General features: G+C 34.9%; 1 protein-coding gene and 1 long non-coding RNA gene across 4 annotated transcripts in view; one reads left to right on the top strand and one right to left on the bottom strand.

Moving 5' to 3' along the window:
- The window catches only part of FGF12 (fibroblast growth factor 12), a 543,450-nt gene that overhangs the window by 429,663 nt on the left and 88,585 nt on the right, over window positions 1-25,202 (top strand). The gene's annotated exons all lie outside the window — the stretch shown is intronic.
- On the bottom strand, window positions 5,448-18,353 carry LOC140621947 (uncharacterized). The gene is made up of 3 exons (XR_012021690.1): window positions 18,266-18,353; window positions 16,759-16,889; window positions 5,448-5,654 (listed from the first exon to the last, which is right to left on the bottom strand). It is a non-coding gene; the product is annotated as an uncharacterized lncRNA (long non-coding RNA).

Below are 25,202 nucleotides of genomic sequence, written 5' to 3'. Positions count from 1 at the left end.
AAGAAATGGAAGCTTATAGAGGTTCACTTTGATTTCAAGCCAAAGGGGAGTGCAAGCAACTGAACCATTGCAGTATTTCCTGAGCTGAATGACCATATATATATATATATATATTGTTCACCATTATGTCTAGCACACTGGTAAACTTTTCTTCAAGGAGCAGATAATAAATATTCTAGGCTTTTCACACTTAAACTCTTGTCACAATTACTCACCTCTGCTGTTGTAGCTAAAAGCAACCATAGACCATGTGTAAATGAATAGGCATGGCTGTGTTCCAGTAAAACCATTTTTCAACTGAAAATTGAATTTTACATAATTTCCACATTTTATGAAGTATTCTTCGTTTGTTCAACCATTTAAAAATGTTAAAATGATTTTTTGCTCATGACTTTACAGAACCAAGTGGCTGGTTGGATTTGTCTGGATGGCACATAGTTTGCTGACTCCAGATAACATATAACAGGTGCTTAATAAATATTTATCATGGAAAAAAATTAGTGGAAGATGAAATGCCCTACTCTTTGCCCAAGACCCCTGAATTACACAGCTCCTGGGTCCTCCATTAGACTCTTTATTTATGAATGTGGATTCTGTAGCTTGAATGGCCAGTGGTCCTGTAATTCAACACTGAGGAATAGAATATTAGGTACTACTAGATTTCATATAGATGCATCTGCTGAAAAATAATACATCAGGAAATGAGATAAGGTTTTGTTTCTGTTATTGAACCAAGAAATATCTCCAGGCCTCTTCTTGAGATGAACAAAGATCTGCCATACTTTTAAGCCATCTTGTTTGTCCATCTTTAAAGAGCAAGAGTTTTTTCATTATTTCCTTTAAGAATTGCTGAGCTGTCTTCAGTGGTCTCCTTTTCATTAAAAAGATGAAAATGGCCCTGAAAGTTGACTTATTTATAAAGTGTCCATGATGCACATCTTTTTTTAAAAAGATTTTATTTATTTATTAATGAGAAACACAGAGATATAGGCAGAGGGAGAAGCAGCTACATGCAGGGAGCCCGATGTGGGATTCGATCCCAGTACTCCAGGATCACGCCCTGGGTGGAAGGCAGGCACTAAACCTCTGAGCCACCCAGGTGTCCCAAATGATGCACATCTGATGAAAGCACAGATGAAATCCAACAAACTCGACTATCACCAGCAAGAGCCAGTACTGAGTATCCTTGAAGCAGACCAGTACTGTTACAGAGACTAAGGCAAAGCTGACATTAGGAAATGGATCCTGGGAATGCCCTTCTTGTGATGAGCACCAGCTGATGTCTGGAAGTATTGAATCACTATATTGTACACCTGAAACTAATATTACACTGTTTGTTCACTATACTGGAATTTGAATAAAAACTTGCAGAAAGGGGGCACCTGGGTGGCTCAGTTGTTGAGCGTCTGTCTTTGGTTCAAGTCGTGATTCTGGGGTCCTGGGATCAAGTCCCACATCAGGTTCCCTGCATGGAGCCTGCTTCTCTCTCTGCTTATGTCCCTGCCTCTCTCTCTGTTTCTTGCATAAATACATAAATAAAGTCTTAAAAAAACTTGAAAAAAAGTGGATCCCAGGGACATTTTAAGGTTCATTAGACATATTGCTATAAATTCCTGAGTTAAGAATCCTGGAATTCCATCCTTGTTTGTCTGAAAGTAGAGTTTTGATAACCCCTAGCAGATTAGAGCTTTTTATATAGTTCTTTCTGACTTTAAAAACTCTAAACTCTAGTAATTATTAGGTTTCAGGTAAACCATAAAGGGACCATGGCAACTTATCTGCCCTCTCTGTCTCATTTTGCTCCTCTAGAAAGTGGAGTAATAGTAGCTACTTCTTTGGGTTAATGCAAGGATTAAATGAAATAATGGATCCTTTTAATTATTTCAATTACTTTCTTTTTAGAATTTTTGTTTTTCTTTTGTTTTTCTTTTTTATATATATGAAGTTTTATTTATTTGAGAGACAGAGAGAGAGCAAGTATGCAGGGGTAGAGGGAGAGAATCTCAAGCAGACTTTGTAGAGTATGGAGCCCCACGTGTGGCTCAATCCCAGATCCCTGAAATCATGACCTGAGCTAAAATTAAGAGTTAGACACTTAACCAACTGAGCCACCCAAGACTTTCATTTCCTTGCTATGTCTTTTATGAACCTAAAATTTTCTTCTTGGACCCTTTTGGATTCCACATTGAACATGAACAAATCATTTCCTATGTTTGTAGTGCCAACATTTGTCAAAAAAGTAAGATGTACCTAGCCAATTTACTCTTTGGCTTTTTAGAAAAGACATTCTTTTTTCTTGAAAATCATTTTTTTTTGATGGGGTGAATTAACACAAAATATATATTTTTTTAAAGATTATTTATTTATTTATTTATTTATTTATTTATTTATTTATTTATTCATAGACAGAGAGAGAGAGAGGCAGAGACACAGGCAGAGGGAGAAGCAGGCTCCATGCAGGGAGCCCAATGTGGGACTCGATCTGGGTCTCCAGGATCACACTCCAGGCTGCAGGCAGCACCAAACCACTGCGCCACCAGGGCTGCCCCAACACAAAATATTAAGACAGTTAGTTACTATGTGTTAAGAGAACATTTATTCATTCTCCGGATTCCTGAGTATGTTATATAGTTATAGTGATTTATGAAAACAAATCTGAATATCTTATGTCAAATTCTCAGCAAGAGCCTAACTCAAAATGAGGTATTAGTTTACATGATAGGAGGATTGATTTATTTGATTTTCCCCAAGGACAAACAGTGTTTCAGTCTTTAAAGATGAAATATTACATGCTAGTTCCTCTTTAGCCTTCATAGGAATGCTTGCTATAATTCTACAGAATGTTGCTCTAAGGCTCATTTCCACTGTGCAGGCTGATGCTCATTGCTTAAGATGATTTTGCATCAAGGAAAAATAGGAATAGGATGTTTTGTTGGACCGCGTCAGAGCATCAGAAGATAACTTTGGACTAACATGTTTCTCTGCTTGACCCTAAAATCAGTAGACTCCTAAGTCTTACTTGAGTCTTTAATATATAAGAAGTTTATTTCCTCTTCTGAATTTAAAAATGCAATTTCTTTTAATTCATTTCAGAGAATTCTGTGGCATAGCCAGCTTATATCTTATTGTTTTGTTTAAATCAATGTTTTTCAGAGAATTCTGTGGCATAGCCAGCTTATATCTTATTGTTTTGTTTAAATCAATGTTTTTCAGAGAATTCTGTGGCATAGCCAGCTTATATCTTATTGTTTTGTTTAAATCAATGTTTTTCAACTTGGCTGTACCTGAGACTGCATGGAATCAAAGGACAAAAGGAACTTCATTCGTAAACTCATAGGCATGTATAATTGGAATGTGGCCCAGACAGAGGTTTTTCCTTTTTTCCCTCTTTTTTTTTATTTTTTTGAAGCAACATCAATTGAGTTTTACATGTGGTTTTGGTTAAAAACCAGTAATATATATATATATATATATATATTAGCACTTCTTAAATTTTAACATGCATATAGGCCACTTGGGGATTTTGTTGAAATGCAGACTGGGTCTTTTTTAGGTTGGGAAGGAGACATTGGTGGGACCAGTGTTGCTGATCTACAGATCATGTTTTCAGTACGAAAAATTTAAATGAAGACCCAGTTTTGTTAGGAGACTTTATCTATGGATGTCCTGGCTAAATTACTGTGTATGAAGTAATTAACTTTCGCTTAATGAGTTACTCAAAATGATTTCATACTGTACATACAAAAAGGTGGTCATTTTTTACTGCCACATTCTTTAATTCAATCTGACATTTATTGAGCACCTATTACAGTCTCACTACTTCACCAAGCTTGCAGGGAACATAGAGTAAAAAACCACAAACCCTATGATTATGTAGAGCAAAGAGGAGTACGGGCTAGGGCTAATGACCATAATTCAAAGTGAAAAGCATTATAGGAGAAATTTTTTTTTGTTTTATTTTTGTTTTTTGCTTAATTTTGAGATGCTATGCATTTTTGTTAGAGATACTTTTTAGGTTTTGGAAATTCCTCAAGTCTGAAGTTGTTTTGTTTTGTTTTGTTTCCTTGTCTCTGAACGATGTGGGGGGTGGGATGGTTCTCAGGGATTTCCATCTATTCTATTGATGTGTGTGGCCAAAGTATACCGAACAGCACTTGACCTAAAAGCCTTGAAAAATATGCGTAGAATGAATGATTGGTAACAGATATCTGCCATCTAATATTTAGGGACAGTGACTTTTGAAACAGGTAGTGTGACAGGAAGCCAATAGTAAAGGTAAAGAAACCTAACATATCATGTCACACCTAGGACAATTTCATTATGAGGAAATGGAGAAGGAATGGAAGAGGGTATTTGCAGAGCAGCTGCTGTAGATCAGATATTTAAAAACCATGCAGAGGAATATATCACTCTGCCCATCCTGTTAGGTGATTAAGTCCCCCAAATTCACCAGCAGCGATGGTTAGGTGGTTGATTTTTTTAAGCAGTTTCAGGCTGTGTGTCGGTGACAGTTGGTCTTCTCTTGGAAATTCTGAGCCTATAGGTGAAAAAAGGATCATGGGGGTTTTTTTGAAGAATTTAGTAAATTCACTTGGTGGTTGATGAGAAAATTCGCCCAATACAAGATCTTTTCTTCCAATCTATGACCCTAGGGTACTTTTTTTTTCAAATTTCATTTATTTAAAAGAGTGTGAACCTAAGCAGGAGGAGGGACAGAGGGACAAGCAGACTCCCCCATGAGCTGGGAGCCTGTCTCTGGGCTCTATCCCAGGACTTTGAGATCATAACCTGAGCCAAAGTCAGATACTTCATCAACCGAGCCACCTAGGCTCCCTTATAACCATAGTTTTAAATAAGGTAACTATTTCTGTTTTATTTTTTTTTTTATGATCAAAAGCAAAAAGCGAAATACTCTAATGTACCTTTAGGATTCAGTGAGGATAATGAATTATAATATACTGGATTTTGATTACTTCATGGGAAAAATAACTATAATATATTTATGTCATTTTATAATATACAATTACATATTAAATTGGATTATAATCATCTAAGTGTCTCCAGCCAAATCTAAAAACTGTGTGAGTAGTATAATTTTTAGTGCTTAAGACTTGTTCAGTTGAAAGCATTTTGTTAATACCTCCTTGTCCTCAAAAAATAGTTTTTGAATATCTTTCAAGAAATTAACAAAATGATCAGCAGCCTCAGTTGCCAAGGGAGTTAAGAGCAAAGTTTATGCCTCCCCACTGCCAGCTTACTTGTATAAAACAAATGTCAGAGGCAGCACGTGGGGGAACTTGTAATGGTTTAATTTACATGTATGGAGTCAGCACAAAATTAATAGCAGTCTGTCACCAAGGTTTGTTAGCTAATTGCTGGGTTTTAATGTTAAGCAAATGAGTGTGAATTTTAACAACACTGTTTAAGAGCCTCTTTGGATGCCTTCTCTTTCCATTTCTCTTGGCGTGCCTCAGGTTTCAAGCTATTTTTTGAAGATATTTCTTAATTCTTCAAGTATTAAGGTAGCTTTTGTTGGCTTTGGTATCCACCCCCTCCCTAATGAAATCAGAGAGTTACCTTCTCAGGGAAACAGGCCATAAGGCAGGATTTCTATGGGTCATGGCTACTGTTTTCTTCTTTACACACCCCTTCCCCTGTAAAGGACAAACAGTTCAGATTATCCCACAGGCCACTGGAGAAATGACTTAGTGAATTTTCTGTAGCCTGAGTCTACATAAAATTACTGTAGGTAGGGAGATTTCATTTTACTAATTTAAAGCTTCATATATATATAAATATTTGCTTCATATATTTTTAACCAGTGTTTTAAAAACATTTTGTATTGTAAACAAACAGTTTTTTTTTTCTCCCACAACCTCCCTAATACCTTATTCAGTGGAGAATCATGTTCCTCTGTGCCCAGATGTAACTTCATCTTTTCTTTGTTTTTTAAGATTTTAATTTATTTATTTATGAGAGACACAGGCAGAGGCATAGGCAGAGGAAGAAGCAGGCTCCTCACAGGGAGCCCGATGTGGGACTTGATTCCAGGACCCCAGGATCACGACCTGAGCCAAAAGCAGATGCTCAACCACTGAGCCACCGAGGGGCCCCCAGATGTAACTTCTGACAGACTTGTGGCATCTCTATGGCCCTCAGGCACTTTAAGTCACAAACATAGTGTCAGTTCAGTAATGAGAATAGAATTCAAGGTATTTTATTTATTCAAACTTCTGAACTTTGATTTATCACAGTTAAGTCTTTCCTTCTTAGAGTCTGTTATATACTAGCCTTTACTGTCTAGCTGTTAGGTATTTTGTGGAAGGAGGGAAGGTGTAAACCACCTAGCCCAGGTCTTGTTTATCTAGGTGACTTCATAAACCCTGGGCTTGGTGTATTTTATAGCTGAGATTTTTAGGTGGATGAGGTCAATATAATAAAACTTGTCTTTTTATTTCATGAATGCTTTCATGGAGATTAAGGATTGATTTCTTGTTGGTTTCTGTCACCTGCAGTTCTCGTGACTTGTATCTCCATGTGTGTGGTTCCTTGGTAGGCCCTTCCTCAGCTCTTGGATCTGATGTGGTGCATGGGCGACCTCTTTGTGGTGAGGAGCTCCTGCCCTGGCACTGTAATTTAGCCTATCCAAGGTGACCCCTCTTCCCCCCACACCTTTCTCTCTTTCTCCGACACATCTTATATCTTAATAAAACTAACTCTCTTAGATATAAGTCAGGCCACAGTTCTGTGTCCTTCTACTGAAGAGAGGTATTACCCCTCAATCCTTTCTCCATAATTGTGGGGAAAGGATAATTCTAGCACAGCAACAGGTTTCTCTGGAGAAACCTGATAACCAGAATTCTCCAAAATCCTATTTCTGACCCTTGCACCTTTCTTTGTATCTTATGTAGCTAAGAGATCCAAGAGTAATGGGATATGTTCCTTTTCATTATCTATGTCAGTTCTGCTCTGCAGATGTATTTGATACAATAGGATGCATTCTGATAGCCACTATATCGGTTCTTCAGTTAAAGCTGAGGCAGAAAGAATCCCAGTTAAATATGTTACATCTTTAAACAACTTTAGGATAGAGAACATTCTATTCAATGTGGTTTCTTAACCATTGATTAGACCCTACTACTTAGATATGATAAGAATTTTGTTAGAGATCAAAGATGTCTAAAGTAAAATGGTTGTCTTCATAGACACACAAGCTAATTGGGAAAACCAAGTCTACTGTAAATAGCTCTATTTAGATGAATATCCCTAATATATAATTGCTCAAACTACACTAATGTAGCATTTTGAGATTGGCAATGCAGATGGTTTGTTACTTGACAAAGTGAAAAGCTAGATAGTTTGCTAGGCAAGGGCACGTTTGACATGATGAACCTGTTTGGGAATTAGTTCCTCATCATTATCATAGAGATGCTTCAAGACATGGAACATCGTGGGGAGAGCCTGGGTGGCTCAGTTAGTTCAGCATCTGACTCTTGGATTTGGCTCAGGTGAGGATCTCCTGGCCCCTGAGATCAAGCGCTGCAATGGGCTCTTTGCTCAGCGGGAGTATCCTTAAAATATTCTCTTCCTCTACCCCTTCCCCCACTTATGGTCCTGGCTCTCTCTCTCAAATAGATAAATAAATCTTAAAAACAAACGAAAAAAAAAAAAACAAACGAAAAAAGAAGAAATGGAACATTGGGATGGCGAAGGAAAAAAATCTTATGTAAATTAATTTACATAAGTATGCTATTGATCATATAATAAATTTATGCTAAGGCCACACATTTTACTGCAATTTCTGTCTTCAGAAAGCATCCACAGTGAAAGCAATTAAGCCTTGGAATATCACATAAATCGCTTATACAAGATAGGCTAATGATCAAGAATTCTGGGATGAAGACTTAAAATTCTAGGTTTAAATCCCTGGCTTCATCATGAAATTCAATACCTGATTTATTTTCATTGCCCTGTCCTATGCTTAGGCAAACCTTTCCTCTAACTGTGACAAAGATTCATGTAATTCTTATATCTTATATGAAATAAAAGGAATATTTGATTATGTTTTTCTCTTGAGGATATATATATATATATTTTTTTGAGGATATATATTTTTAAACCACTCTCAATTTACAGGTTTTCTTAGAGAAGAAAGTAGAACCTATCCCCCACTCCACTTACAAACCTTCCCTTGAATTGTTTTTCTGTCATTTGTACAAAGCCTATGAGGGACCTACTGCATTTTACCCATGACTTAAAATTTATTTTTTTCTAATATAATGCTTTTGGGGTTTTGTAGTAACTTGATTGTGTCCACCTTACTCAACTCTCCCCCGCCCCAGTATTGTATACATATTTTGGCAGCAGTGTTTTACAAATATAAAGTTGGTTTAAAACCATTCAACCTTAGCCTCAACATCTATTTTTATTATAGTTCTTATTCAATACCCCAAAATAATAAAAAATAAAATCTCAATGGAATTGTTATCTTATTATGCACCATTTTCATTTTAAAGATTTCCCTTTTCAATTTCTTAACAAAACATTCTCTGATACTCGACCAATAGTTTTCACATCTGATTCTGTTTTACAGCCATATTAATCAAGCTCAACTCTATGACCTTGAAAAAGGAACTAAATAGAGGAATTGCCCTTGGGTATAATAAATTGACATAAGAAAAGCCACTGTGGTTAGATCGTAAATGCAACAAAGTAATTTGCTTGGAATCTCAAGAGAATGGTTTTTGTATCCTCTATTAGAATGTACTCAGCTGAATAACTGCACTTACATAAGTAATAGTGAGAGTGTTGCTGATGAGGGGGATAAATATACATGCAAACCCACACACACCCGTCACACATACATATGATAAAATCTGATTCATTAGTGATACATTTCTTGAGTATGAATGACAACATACAGTATTCAATTAATTTAGGGACACAAGAGAGTTTTGTTTTGCTTTGCTTTAAGTTTTCTTGTTCACTACTTTCTTTTTTTTTATGTGAAACAAGGATTTCTTCCATATATCATTGCTAGAGTAACTTCCAGCCAATAATCTGTTAATTTTTGGTATTCTGCTCTTGAACCACACTAATACTTTTGTGTCTTTTCAAGGTACACAACTAAAATACTTCAAATTAATTTGAATCTTCATATGGATTACAAGAATCAAAGCAAAAACTTAATTAGAGCAAAGACTAAGATAGTAAATATTTATGTTTGCAGACCTTTTTAAAAAAAAATGAATCAACTCCAAAGTATGGCTTAAAAAATTTTTTTAAGATCTTATTTATTTATTCATGAGAGACACACACAGAGAGAGAGGCAGAGACACAGGCAGAGGGAGAAGCAGGTTCCATGCAGGGAGCCCAATGTGGGACTCAATCCCTGGTCTCCAGGATCATGCCCTGGGCCGAGGATGGCGCTAAACTGCTGAGCCACCTGGGCTGCCCAAAAACATCATCATCATCATCATCATCATCATCATCATCATTATTATCATTATTTTTAAATCGTGTTGATTAAATCAGTGATGCTAACTGCTATTTGCTTTTTTCATTATATTTATGATCATATATTGTATTTTTCCTAAAATAAAGTTTTCTTGGTTCCAAAAATACCTTTCCACACAATTAATTTGTAGTTCATTTTGCTGTATTTTACTACTGTCTTAAAAATATGAAAGCTTCAGTGGTCCTGAAATCACAGAATAGGTTAAGTATTAGAATTCTGAGTTTGGTTCCTAAACATTTGCTACAGTGTCAAGCCCTCTCAGAAGTTAGGCCAAAGTTTAAAAATAGTTAATTTACTACTGTCTAGAATTAATTTACCTTATCTTGTGGTGTAATGTGTAGCTTTGTATTTCTTGTTACAAAATGAGGAGAAAGCTAGTATTTACATTTACTGCTGGGATACTGTTCTAAGGGAAGCTATTGGTAAGGTAGTATTTTCTTGCTGAATCATGAAAACAATTCCCTGGTCAAGTGACTAGAACATTTGGCTAATCCAACCAACTGACAAAATCAGCACCAAAAATTCCTTCATGATATAGATGAACACACATAATCATTTTACCAGACTTAAAAAACCAAAATGGTGCTGCTGCAGGGGGTATGGGGAAAGCCATTCATGAGAAAGAACATTTTAAAAGTTAAAACCCTAGGATAATGTTGAATTAAGGATTTATGAGAAATTGCTCAAAAGTCCTGATGTCCATGATGGCAGGAAATATGTGTGCAACTGATATAGGGATTAGGACATTATCTATCCCTCTGATACTGATGTGAGATCATTTAGGTGATGGACAGGCTATATTTTGGTTGCTGTTGAACAGGAAGTTGAGTCTGTCTAAGACAGCTGCAAAACTAAGACATAAATTGAAAATTCTGGTTCCATAGCCAAATGCCAAGGCTGAGACTGATACAGCTTTAAATACCAGTAAGATTTCCTCATAAGGAGATGAGATAGTGTATTTAGTGAATCTAATAAAATTCTGGAAAACTAGAAAAGGCATATAGCAATAATGATGCTGATTTCATATTTGGAAGTGTAACTGAGTTACATTATATTACTTTTGCATAGTGGCTTATGGTTCAACAAGAACCAAGCACTAACAAGATCTTCAATTTTAATCCATCACAGCATAATTGCAGCTTATGAGTTTATGTCTAAGAGCTATACAAGTATGAGATTTTCTAAGAGGCAATAATGCTTGAAATCTACACTTGATAATTAGATTTGATGAAAACTAATATTAACTTCCATGTAGCCACTAACCAGATCGAAGCTAAAAAAAAAAAAAAGAGAGAGTCCAAAAGCTCAAGTTATCTCAGTTCAAAATGCCTGAGTTCAGAAATGCTCATTATCCACATATACTACCATCTTTCCATCTGTGCATTTATCCATAAATAAATATATCAAATAAAACCATAAAGGAAATTATTCTCAAATAAGAGTTTTAGAACCTACTTGACTATTTTTATGCTGTTACACAAGGACTCTATTTCATTTTGGTCCAATTAAAATGGCTCAGAGATAGAGCATATTGAAAGGAGAAAAAAGTTTTTTTTAAAAAAAGTCCTTACATTAAATGCATTAAATATATAACATATGCTATATTAAATGGCATACAAATTAGTATGCATCATTTTTAAAGTAAAGGGACATGGATATGTATGTATTTCCTACTTACTTTACAGAATATGTATCGATGAGTAAAATATTTGTAAATGAATTTATATTTATAAGTGAATAAAAAACATAAAAATATTCATGTATTAACAAGTCTGTCAACTATAGGGGAGTATGTGTGTGTTTATGGGTATATAAATACAGCACTGGCTTTGAATAGAGGGTATAAATCAATAAGAAGATAAATCATCGCAAAACATCAAGGGATTTCTCCTTACATATAATCTCCTTTTAAAAAGAATGGTGTATACTTGGCCAGATTATTAAGAATTTCAATGATTTAACTATTATAAAATTATGTAAATTTATAAAGCAAAAGCTGGAAAGGAATGACTCAGTTACATGGGAAGTAAGACCCTCCCACATTGTAGCTAGTTGGATACAATTATGATAGAGGACCATGACAAGGACCAACAAAATGGGTTCTGTATTCTCAGGCCTGAGCCTAAGTATTTATGACAATGAATTCATCATTTGGAATAGCACAACCAGACAAGCCATAACAGAAATGACGTGCAATTTCCCTCCCTACCAGAACTCATGTCAGAAAACTCCATAAATCTCATTTAATGGGCCATTTTACTTCCTTGTAGAATACCAACCAGGGTCTCTCCAGGTAGATGTACTCATTAGATGCCGTATAAGCCCAGGAAGGGCATTAATGGCCACTGGAGGGTTTCCATAGGCCTAATAGACATCTCTCTAGGAAAAATGTGTGTGCTTGGCTATGTTTAGATTAAATATAACAGATTTCTCTCTTCTATGTTGAAAACTATCTGGGAAAAAAAAAAAAAGAAAACTATCTGGGATCAGACGTGAGAAACATGTAAATTTAATCCTTGGCAAATAGAGTTTTTAATGATGACTTTTAAACAATGAAATTAAGTTTACCTTTGATGACTCATCAGAGGTTGCAAATTAAAAAATAGAAATAATAGTAAGAGATCAAGTAGCACTTATAATTGACATGTAAGAGAGAATCTGACTTGAATCCAAATTTTATCACATTGAATGTGAATTAAACTCACTGTAGAAACTTATGCTATGATACGCACATCAATATTATGCTTACAGTGCTTTGATAATGCAAACTTTTTTGGGTACCATAACTATTTTTCCCCCTAAATCAACCTACTCACGGTGCACCTAATATAGTAAACCTCAGAAATGTTTTCTCTCCACAGATTCTAAGTTGATATGTATCCTCAACGCAAAACCTATTTATGGGCCTTTGCTATTGTATGTGAGAAAAGTTCACAGTGTACATAATATTAAAGATCTCAATTATTCTGTTACTTTAATAACAATAGCAACCTTTTACGGAGGTCTTACAAACAATGTGGTCAGAACTTTGACATATGTTCTATCTACAGCATTTCTTTTAATGCTTATAGCTTTTTATGGTTATGAGAGTGATGTGTTTTTAACTTTCACTTGCAGATGAGGAAATTGAAGTTTTGGCAGATAAAGTATTTTTTCCAAGGTCTCACAGATTATAAATAGTGGAATCACTCTGATCAGTGTGCCTCCTGAGTTGAAACTCCTCTTAACCACTTCACATCAATGCCTTTCATCTATACTGGACTCTCGCATGATGATACACACTTTACAGCAATAGAACCTAAGCCAAAATTGTGTGATGTTACCTAACATTCCAAGCCATAGGGAGAGGTATTATATGTGTTCAGTGTAAACCAAATTATGAGAAAGTATGTATTCATTTATTTATTACATCTTTTGATTAAATTGTTAAAAACGTTTTAGAATGGAAACTGGGGATCCCTGGGTGGCGCAGCGGTTTGGCGCCTGCCTTTGGCCCAGGGCGCGATCCTGGAGACCCAGGATTGAATCCCACGTCAGGCTCCCGGTGCATGGAGCCTGCTTCTCCCTCTGCCTATGTCTCTGCCTCTCTCTCTCTCTCTCTGTATGACTATCATAAATAAAATTAAAAATTAAAAAAAAAAAGAATGGAAACTGTTAGAGAAGTTTAACTCATTATTCTAATGTAAACATTTAATATCTTCCAACTTGATTTTCTAAGGTTTACATATTAGTTTGAGAGTTTGACTCCTGCCCTTTTGTATAATCAGGTATTTTGAGTTTAAAGGTATATTATAGGCTATTACTAGTCCAGTATCAGGTCTGATATATAGTCCTCTGTACATGCTTCCTTATGGCTTCTGTGATTTTTTTTTGCCTCTGTGATTATCTTAAATGATAAATTTATCAAATACCCTATACTGTCTGTTGCTATGCTGAAAATATCTATGACACATGAAATCAAATACCTATTATTACTTTTACAGAAATGCATAATACTCCTAAAGTGACATTACATATCACTGTTTCAAAAACTCATAAATGAAAAATAAATGTTATGCTAATGATAATACATGATTAATTCCCTTTCTAAAATGAGTAACTTTCTTTTTTTTTTTTTTAAGATTGTATTTATTCATGAGAGACACACAGAGAGGCAGAGACACAGGCAGAGGGAGAAGCAGGCTCCATGCAGGAAGCCTGATGCGGGACTCGATTCTGGGACTCCAGGATTACGCCCTGAGCCAAAGGCAGATGCTCAACCGCTGAGCCACCCAGGTGTCCTGAAAGTGAATGATTTTCATAGCTGAAGTCATTCTTTGTGGACAAGTTTTTGCGTTTTTTTATGCTGGGGTCCCAGGAAAACTTCAAACTTTCCCTGAATTAACATGAAAGGTCTGGGTTCAATACATGATTTAAACAACACCCATCTCCTCTTCCAAACCTCAGGCTTCAGCCAAACCCAACCACTTTTTTCAATCCTTTTTATTAAATCCTATATTGACTTTAATTTGTGTTTCTGGACACATTTTACAGAAAATCAATAGAACGTCCTAATTTCCTCAAAGTGTTGGCTTTTTTCCTGTTGGCTAAAGCAAAATTCACCAATTCTTTTCCTGTGTCCATCTTTCTGTTCTTCCTTCTTTTCCCCCTCCCCATTTCCTCTCTCACTTCCTTTTGCCATCTTTTTTAAAGTTAAGCTTATGGAATATACATTGCTCTTGCCAGGATTCTTAATTTGTCAATATTATCTTATTTTCTCTTTACCTTTCCCACTTTTTCAATAGGATTCATTCCATGTCTGGGAGGAGAGTTCAAGATCAATAAAATTGTCTATCTGCTCTCAGAAATACTACATTTTGGAGGTTAAGAGTAGAGGACTGAGCACTTCTGTAAAGTATTCAATTGAAAGGGAGATTTCAGGTTTCAGGAGCTCTAGGAGATGAGATGATTTTTTGATATATTGTTAATGACATTGGTCAGAAATGATCTCTGAATTCACTGATCAATTTGTAAATACATTTTCAATGTCAGTAGGATTTAGTTCCTTTTTGTTGCTCTTCTTGGTATTAAGACCAAACTATTTCCTTCAGGGTACAATGAGAGCAATGTTAGAAAGGCAATGGCATGAAAATCATACTTGATATAATGCTTTTTATTATGATTAATCTTTTTGGGGGTCTTTTTTTTTTTCAATTTCATGGAGGTATGTGTCTCATGTGAATTAAGTAGTGATTTTCAGAATATTTTTCTTGATTATCTGGTCACAAGTTTTTACCAAGGCTGACATTGATTAAAATAAAGATGATCCTTGTATTACTTGAAGTGATTATTTCTGAAGTAGTTGGCAGTAAAAAGCACCTTGACAGAGCCATTGATTATAGTTAGAAGCAACCAACCTAAGTACACACATTTTTATCCCCTTTGTCACTATAGGATTGGAAATACTATATCCTTTTGTAAGAGCCTGGGTGTTTTATCATTCTGTCTTCTTGGGTTCCATTTAAAACATCTCAGGTGCTTATTTTTGAAGAAAGAAAATACCTGGTCATAATTTCCATTATAAAATAATTTCATGATTTTGAAGATTAGACATCTTTTTAACTATTTCCTGTACAGATTCAACTTTATTTCTTTTAAGCATCACTTCATAGGAACAATGTGTTGCTGTTGAAACGTCTTTATTTTCTGTATTTAGAAGGCAATATAAATGTGAGAAGTTATTATTTGTGGAGTGAACAAAACCAGGTAGTTGTGTTTCAGAAAAATCTACCAAGGGGAGATAATTCTAAGTCATACTTACTGACTATAACAGTAAATAGTTCTTTTTTTTTTTAACTCATGAAAGCATTCATCCAAAACACTTAGTGATTACCTAATGTGTGCCTGTTATTACTCCAGATATCAAGAATACAAAAATGAATCACAGTGTACTCTAACTTCACATAACTTCCAACCTATATTAAAAAAAAATCATAGAAAAATAACTAAATGTGTGTTATCTGTTCATTAGTCTATCACCAGTTCTTATATAAATACCTAACACAGACCAGGTCCTCAGTAATTATATATGCTTTATTTTTTAAATATAATTTATAGACAAAGTGCTTAAATCTTAAGCATAAAGCTTCTGTGTAAGCAGATATATGGAACCACTCCATCACCCCCAGAAATTTTCCTAGTGCTCCTTCATAGAAAAACCCCTTCCAAAAATTAGCATTCTAATTTTTTCCACATAAATCACTTTTGTCTACTCTTGAACTACCATTCTGAAATGGTATCATACAACATATTTTCATTTGTTCCTGTCTTTTTTTTTTTTTTAAATATTGATTTCATGGGGGCACCTGGGTGGCTCAGTGGTTGAGTGTCTGCCTTTGGCTCAGGTTGTAATCCTGGGGTCATGGGATCCAGTCCCACATCAGGCTCCTCATGGGGCCTGCTTCTCCCTCTGCCTATGTCTCTGCCTCTTGCTCTGTGTCATGAAAAAATAAATAAAATATTTTTAAAAAATGATTTAATGTTTCTAAGATTCATCGTTTCTTTTTTTTATTTAGTTTTATTTAGTGAATGTTTTAAGACTTTTTTAGAGCAGTTTTAGGTTTATAGCAAAAGCAAAGGGACAGTGTAGAGCTTTTTCATAGAATTGATTTGTTTTGTGTACCTGTAGTTTACTTTTATTGTTATGTAGCCGTACTCCCTTATAGGAATACATCACACTTTGCCTAGCTATTCTTCTGATGATGGATATTGGGTTACTTCCAGCTTGGGGATATTATGAACAAAGCTGATAGGCACATTTTAGTCTTTTTTTTTTTTTTTTGGCCATGTATAGTCATTTGTCTTTGGAATTTGCATAGGAATAGAATTTCTGAGTCATATGGTTGGCATATATTTAGCTTTAGTAGATTGTGTCAAATATATTTCCAAAGTTGTTGAATCAATTAATATTCCTGTGTTACAGTCAAATTTAGAAATGTAACAGTATAATAGATTTAAGAGCAATACACAGCATGACTATGGCACCAAAACACAACTTCCACTTTAGCAAAGTGAGGGTAAAGTTCTCATCAATGGCAGTTCTTGCATGGAGCACTCACTACTCTAGGAAAAGGAAAGAAAAAGGGTGAGAGAATAGATTTCAGGTGCTATCATCACACAAAAAACTATGTGAGAGGATATGTTAATTTGTTTGATGGTAGTAATCACTATATATATTTACATCAGATCATCATGTAGTATACCTTAAATATGTACATTTTTTTTAATGGGTGAGTAGCTCTCTCTAGGAGAATCTTGTTCAGTTGTATGAGTCGGATGGTCTGGAATATTTGATCGGCAGCAAATGTGTGCTGTGGTGAGACCAAAGAGATTCCTGAGAAAGGGACAAAATATGTTAATTTTTGTCTCATTCATTTTCCATTATTGACTCATTTTTAGCTTAAGATCTTTGATCTCCTTTATTGAAAGTCCACTACCTTAAGCAATGACATGTTTTCTCCCAGAAGAAATAGCATCCCTTGCATTTGCTTTTTCTGGATATCAGATCTAGACACCAATAATTAAATATCATACACCTGATTTCTGCATCTACTAGAATTCTTTCTCTTCAGAAGAAAAAAAAGGCCTTTGGCTCTTGTGTGTTTAATTTTCTATGTTTGATTTTAAATAACAAACATGCAAGTTGTATCTTTCCTTTGTAGCTCAGCATAAATTCAAAAACCTCCATAGTAGCATTATTTGCCCCATAATCTATTCAATTTTTAAAGCACGAAGAAAACATTCATTTTGCATGGTGTTCAGATTCTGCAGAAAAAGAAATTGGTAGATACAGTCTCCTACTACTTTTGATAATGAGCATATCTGGTACTTTCTAAAAAGCAATTTTCTAAATATTTATAATTATCATTGAATTACTATTAGCAGGAAATAAAACTTTTTCTCATTAAGTATGTAATACATGAACAGAATTTAAGGCAGGCATAGACTTTATAGTTTAACTTTTATAATACTTTAAAAATATTTATTAAAAATCACTTATGTTTTTAATTGTGGCATTATTCTCTCTTGAGGTGTATAAAATTAGATGGATGCCGTCTGGTGCCAATTATGAAGGTGCTACTTTCTTGTCTTGACTATAACTTATATTAAGCCCATCAAAATCATGACTATAATTTTTTCTGTGTGCTTACTTAACAAGCTAATATTTAATGCCAGAATATATTCCAGGATTAAAAGCATGTTTTTGGTTTTTTTTCTTGACCAAGTGTGGCATATTCAGGGCTAGAGAACTAAATTTAAAAGCTTATCAGAATAACAGAAACGCAAAATCTTACTTTGGCATCTCTTAAAACATTAGGTTATTTGTCAGATTTAATATAAGCCCAGATTCCATATTAATGTTATTTGAACTCTCAGTGTTTCAGATTATCCATGTGAGTGGATAATCAAGTGCCTTCATCGAGTACTGAGAAGAATGGATATGAATCAATAATAATATTGGTTTTAAAAAAGTTTTTAAAGTGTCAGAGCAATGACATCCATGTCTAGAACATTTTCATAGTTCTGGTTAGACTCCAGCCCCTCTCATTGGTCGAATCCAAAAAAGATGAAGCCATTCAATGTTTTTTGATACAAAATACTTAAAAGCCCGAAACTGCCTTTGGTCAGTGTCAAGTAAAAATGGATAGAATGCGAGTTATAATGATTGCCTCATTGTTCCCACAGCATTGAGAAGGCCATCTCACATACCTCTTCCTTTTTTGTAGTCCCAGTGCCATCAGAGGAAGCGAGGGGTTTGTTCTTTCCATTCTGAAGATACTATGTGAACAGTCTCAACTCATGAAAAGAATCAGAACAAATAATGTCTTTTCAAGCATCACACAAAATAATCTATGTTCCCTAGCAACTAAACCTGGAGTTTCCATAGTCATTCATGAGAACCAGATTCTATGTATTGAAAAAAAAAAAAAAAAACTTCTATTCCAAAGGTCTTGGTATTGCGCATGTAAAGATAGTATTTCAGACCCTACCCACTGTTCACAAACTATAGAGAATTCCTTTCACTATATTTTAAATACTCTGGGAGAGCTGAATCAAGATGTTGTACCACAAATTTGACTCGCAGGTATTGTTTGATCAAGCTCAATCTTTGACTCACATGTGTATTGAATACCTGCAGCATACAGCATTGTATATAATTACAGCCAAGTTTTTAAAACAATTCTTGATTTTCACTTGTTTTTCTATAATAGTATTTATTAAATTCAGCTTGCATTTAATGAACATCTGCTTTGTGAAAGATGCTCTGCTAAAGGCCATGAGGGTTATTCCACATACACTCTCTCAAAGATCTTATGATTATAATTACAGTAGTACAGTGTATTGATTTATATAAACTTTACAATACAGCGGTACGTCCACATTCATTATTGACTAAATAGATCAGTTCCATTTTAGTCAGGGTTGGCCTGACCATTTATCATGACCTATGCATTCAATAACCAAGTCTTAAGTTGAAAACAGCTGCAAAAACTAAGCTATTGGAAGTTCTTGGCTAACCAATAAACGATCACTGATTATAATGGTAAATAAAAAATGGCAATAGTAAATATGGTTCATCAACTAAATAGGATTTGATGATAGACCAATTTAATTACATTAAGCAATAATACAGCGCCGTCTGAAAAATTGCCTTCTGATAAATATATATATATGTATATTTATATATGATATATGGTAATATAATTAACATTAGTCCAGAAGACCATTAAAGGGAAACTTTTGTATTATTTAAAAAAACAAAAACAAAAACAAAAAATCCACACCTTAACTATCTGAGAAACTCAGGATAGCTTAAAGCCACATTCCAGAGAATGTGATAAATATATTCAGTGTTAATCCTTGTACAACATGAGTAGTGATACTTCCTATATTCAGATAACTTGAAGATGTCAGAATAGATGAAAGCAGTTGCATCGCAAACACGAAAAATGTCATGTTGGGCCACATCTATACATCTTGAAATAGCTTCAAAAAACATTTTTGAGAACTGTCAAAGATTGTCCTCCACGATAATGTTTCAAGTTTATTTTAAACATGCCCAAACTCTTTAATGGCTGTTCATTAATTTCCCATTTGTGATTTTTATTTCAATCTCCTTTGAACCTATATATCGTAACTAATGGATGAAATTTGTCCTCTGGGAAGTAGAGGCTGATAATTTGGCTTCACTGATACCAAATAGTAGTGAACAACAGAAAAATAAAATTATCCCTCCCTAAGAATTCTTATAACTGATCATATAATATGAAAGGAGAAAGAAAGAGAGTCCTGAAGGGTCAGATTGTTTAATTTATTAAGCAGTATATGGGTCCTAATAAAGAACGTCTTCAAGTATTCATGGCAGAGACCCTACTTTCAGAAGCTAAAATACATTTTTCGTTTTCAACATCCTTCATTATTGGTAAGGTGCATTGAAAGCCATAATCTACCCCACTCATTTGGTCTCGATCTCTCTATGAAGCCACACAGAAATTGTTGACTGGCTCTTCTTTTAAATGCTTTCCGCATTTATTGTCTTCAGCTTTTCATACATTCTGAATTATATGTGATAGAATCCATAATCATATAACAGAAACATTCATCAAATTCTTGACCCTAACTTGTCATGTTCCTACCTCAGATCTCTAGGTGCGTTTTTCAGAAAGATGTCAGCAAAATGTGTGCCATCATGCAGACCCACATTACTGGTATTCTCTCCTTATACTGTTTTGACAGTGAAAGTTGGCTGACCTTTAAATAGTATTGTATGCATGCTCATGAGGACAGCAGCGTCTATGGAGCCAAATCTGATTGCACGCATGGGTTACTGCAAAATACAATGACCTTTAAGCTAATAGACTGAATGTTTTTGTAGCCAGGTAGAAAGACAAAATTACCTATATACTTTATAATGAAGAAACAATTCTTCAGTGCTGAAGTCTTTTTGGGATGCCACATTAGTAAATCTGCTTGTTGAGTATTTGGGATTAGTCTGGAAATGTGCCTACAGGATTGGGCAAGCAGCATCCGTCAGCCTGTCTCCGCGCCCTCCCACATCACTGAGCTTCTGTGCTCCACATTTGTTCTGTTGCTTTAGGTTTCCTTATCACTTTAACATTTATATCAACTAGAGCCAGGCACTGCATGGGAAAGCCTGTCATAATATCTGAAAAATGAGTTCTTAAAATCTTTAGTTGAGGAGAGTATGTCTCCATCTACAAAATATTAAGACTTTTTTCAGAACTCCTTAGGTGGCAGTAGAGGATTCGGTGCAATTTGGATTTACGATGGTTATGCTTGGTGCCAAGTCCCTGAAAATCCCCATGACAAAAGGATTTGTTTCACTTCTATATTCCCCCATATTATATATTTATGTTTGCTCCCTTTGTTAAAGATCATTTTTTCCCCTGTGCTGCCTTTTGTGGTCATTAAGCCGCCTGCAGGTTCAGTGAGTCTTTTGTCTTTTAATATGTTTGTACTCATGCTAAGTAATTATTATTCTAAGAAGAAAAATGATGATATTCATATATTTTTTAAAGATTTTATTTATTTATTCATGATAGACATAGAAAGAGAGAGAGAGAGAGAGAGGCAGAAACACAGGCAGAGGGAGAAGCAGGCTCCATGCCAGGAGCCCGACGGGACTCGATCCCATGACTCCAGGATCGCGCCCTGGGCCAAAGGCAGGCGCCAAACCGCTGAGCCACCCAGGGATCCCTGATATTCATATTTTTAAATTCATGACTATTTGCCTTAGATTGGAGCATGCTTTTGAATAACCATTTTCAAACTAAAGCTATAATTTTCAGTGGATGTTTTGAAATTATGTTTACGTTCTGAAGATATTAAGTAACATGGCATTTTCTAATGAGATGGGATTCCAAGGAAGTGGGAATTCTAGACACTTGGTTATAAATTCTCACAAAGCACCCAGTGGCTTAGATGACTATAGACACAATCCCAATACCATCCCAAGCAAACTTCTTGGAGGTTGATGAGCAAAGTGGGTATGAAACAGAAATCTCCAACTGTGAAGTCAAAACTTCATTCATCCCACTAAATCACATTTTTTTACTATCATTTATATTCAGTCTTTTAGTATTCAAGTACCATGAACCAATGACTCGATTCTTACTCAACTGTAGGAGGTCTGGCAGAGGTAGAATGTTCTCTGGCTTGTGAAGTCCTCTCTGAATCTTCAGAATTGCTACTGCTCTCCCTCTCCTAAACTCCTCTTACATTTATTACTATGACTATTATTCTAACACAGAGAAAACTGCATTAAATTCTACTTCTTGGTCTCTGCATATGATTACCATGCAAATTCCTTAAGAACAGGGACCATGACTTTGCATTTCTCTGTTCTCTGTGCCCTCCATCCTATCTGGCATGTGATTGATAGATACCCGATAAATGTCTGCTGAGTAAATAGTAAGTTATGCTTAAGCAAATGCATAATCACTGCCTGCTTAAATATTTCTGAGGTTCACAGAAAGGGGCATCAGTCACAGTCACAATAGGAGTCTTGGAATTGCAGTCTTCAAAAGAGGAGAGATGTTGGTTGGTTTGAGAGATAGCATTCTGTCTGTGGGGAGAAAATAAATATTTGGTCAGAGGACATTCAGACATGTAGTGCTGTGATCCATAGGGTAAAGCTACACTGGTAGCTCTGTCTGTCGGCTTTCTCTGGCAACATGAACCTTAAATTTTTTTTAAAAAATCATGTAAGCTTAGATTCTGGATCTCAAAATCAGCATTTGTTTTGGCTTCATTTGATCTTGGCATGATTGCTTTCTTTCATGTTTATCAAATTGAACTTTGGCCAACTTCTTAAAAATGATGCATTACCTTTTGGGGTGCCCGGGTGGCTCAGTCAGTTGTGTCCCACTCTCGGTTTCCACCCAGGTTATGATCTCGGGGACGTGAGATGGAACCCCATGTTGGGCTCCTGGCTGATTGGGGAGTCGGCTTGAGATTCTTTCCCCCTCCTTCTCCTCCTGCTCTGCTCCACACCCCTCCCAATTCACTCTCACTCTCTAAATAAGTAATTAAGTAAATAAATAAATAAAATATTTAAAAAATAAAGTAAAATATGAAAATGATAAATTACCTTTGAAGAGGTATATATGCACTTAACTCAAAACCATAAGATACAAAACAGTATTCACTAAAAAAATCTCCATTCTGCCTGTCTTTGATCATCCTTTCCTATAGGCTACCAATGTAATCATTTTCTTAAGTGTAGGTGAAAGTTTTTGATTCCATATATAAGCAGATATGTCTATTTAGCCCGCTTTATTACAAAAGGAAATCACAGTATCATTCCACCTTGGTCTTTCTACATTTTTACATTTCTGGGAGATACATTTCTACATTTCTGGGAGATTATTCCATGTCAATACATGCGAAGTTTCTGTACTTTTATATATATAAAAGATTCTGTTTATTTATTTATTTATTTGAGAGAGAGAGAGAGAGAAGTTGCGAACAGGGCAGGGAACAGAGAGGGAGAGAAGGGAAATAATCTCAAGCAGACTCCTTCCCAGTATGAGACTCCATCTCATGACCCTGAGATCATGACCTGAGCTAAAACGAAGAGTCGAATGCTTACGACTGAGCCTCCCAGGTGTTCAAAGTTTCTGTACTTTTTAAGTCACGTGGTATTGCATTATAATGCCATGCATGTTATTTTGCCATGCATGTTTCTTTTCAATCCCATATTGGTGAAGTTTTGCTGCTGCTGCTGCTGCTGCTTCTTCTTTTCTTCTTCTTCTTCTTCTTCTTCTTCTTCTTCTTCTTCTTCTTCTTCTTCTTCTTCTTCTTCTTTTGCTGTTACAAACAAGAATAGTCTCATTGAACATACATATTTGTGCACATTTTAAAGTATATCTGTAAATTACTAAAAGTGAAATGGAAAGTGGAACATTTGTACTTTCAGTAGTTATTGGCAAATTTCCATCAATTTAGTACAGCACTATCTTCCATAAAACAATATATGACACTGCCGGGTTTTTGGCAGCTTCACTAACATATGAGCTATGTAACTTCTGAATTTGATGGGTGAAAAATTTTATTCATTGTAGCATTGACTTTTACTTCTCTTAGGATATATATGACTTTTAGTATATTGCAAAAGAAATGGCTAAGAACGCTTTTATTTTGATTTTTTTTTTTTTTGGTCACTAGTTTTTGCCTTTGTTTTTATTAAGATCATTGCCTTTTACTTATTTATTGAAAGGAGCTCTTTATATATTATGAAAATTGGTCCTTGGAAATGCTTCTGACTTTTCTTAGTTTTGACTTAGTTAATGGTGCTTTTTATAGTACAGAAATGTTTGTATTTTCTTTCTTTTTTTTTTTAAGATTTTATTTATTCATTCATGAGAGACACAGAGAGAGAGAGGCAGAGTCACAGGCAGAGGGAGAAGAAGGCTCCATGCAGGGAACCCAATGTGGGACTTGATCCCGGGACTCCAGAATGATACCCTGGGCCGAAGGCAGGTGCTAAACTGCTGAGCCACCCAGGGATCCCTTGTATTTTCACAAGTACTGAGTATTTGACAAACTCAATAACATAAAGATGTCAATTTTTAAAAATCTTTCTTTCATAGCTTCTGAGATATTTAAAAATCACACTGAAAATACCTTTCTTACTCCAATGTCATCTAAAAGATATGTAAATTATGATATTTAAGTGTTATAATTGAATCTTATCTCTTTGGAACTTATCCTGAGGTAATTTTTTTCCATAGAGCTATCCAAGTGTTTCAACACAAATTCTTAAATAATTCATCTTTTTTCCCATTAATGTGAAATGCCACCTTAAGTATACATATATTGTTTTACTTTTTTGGATTCTATACTTTTAATCCACTTTACTGTACAAATCCCAGTACCAAACTGATTTAGTTATTGTCACTTTTATTGTTTTTTTATATCAATAAATCTACCTCTCTTTTCTCCTCCTCCCCAAATTACTCTTCATTTTCATGATTGTTTGAGCTATTATTTATGATTTATTTTTCCAATGTTCTAGTTTCCTGTTGGTATTTTATTTAGTTTGAGAGTTTGTTGATATTGTTATGTGGTCACATCTGCCTATTTTAGCACATGGTATTCTTTTGTATCCCTCGGAATCTTTTGATGTTTCTTAAATTTACTGTCAAAATTATTCCTATGTTGTGTTTTTCTGACAAATTCTCTTATTAAAGAGATTATATGTATATATATAAAATAATATCTTGGTATTAATTTTATACTGAGCCAACTTACTCTATTTTCTCATTATTTTTAATACCTGCTCAGTAAAATTCACTTTTTTTAAAGATGAATGGTTTTATCATTTGCAAAATAGTATCTGTATAATAATATTAATTTTATCTCCTTAATCTTTTTTTTCTAAGTTTTCTTTCCTCTTAATTATATGGCCAACTATATCCTAGAGAATGAAGCAGTATTTAAATAGTTGGGGGTCAATTTTTTTTATACTTAGATTTTGATAACTTCTCTCTTCTTTGATAATCCATGTGTTAGATTTTCTTTTTTTCCCATGTGTTAGATTATCTATTTTTGTTAATTTTATTTTGTTATAGTATTGTTGATTTTATCTAGGTTTTATATTAATTTGCAGCATTTATTAAAATCA

The sequence above is a fragment of the Canis lupus genome, chromosome 31 (genome assembly GCF_048164855.1).
Source record: "Canis lupus baileyi chromosome 31, mCanLup2.hap1, whole genome shotgun sequence".
Lineage (NCBI taxonomy): Eukaryota > Metazoa > Chordata > Mammalia > Carnivora > Canidae > Canis > Canis lupus.
Note: the sequence above shows the minus strand (reverse complement) of the source record. Positions and strands in the feature narration are given on the sequence as shown.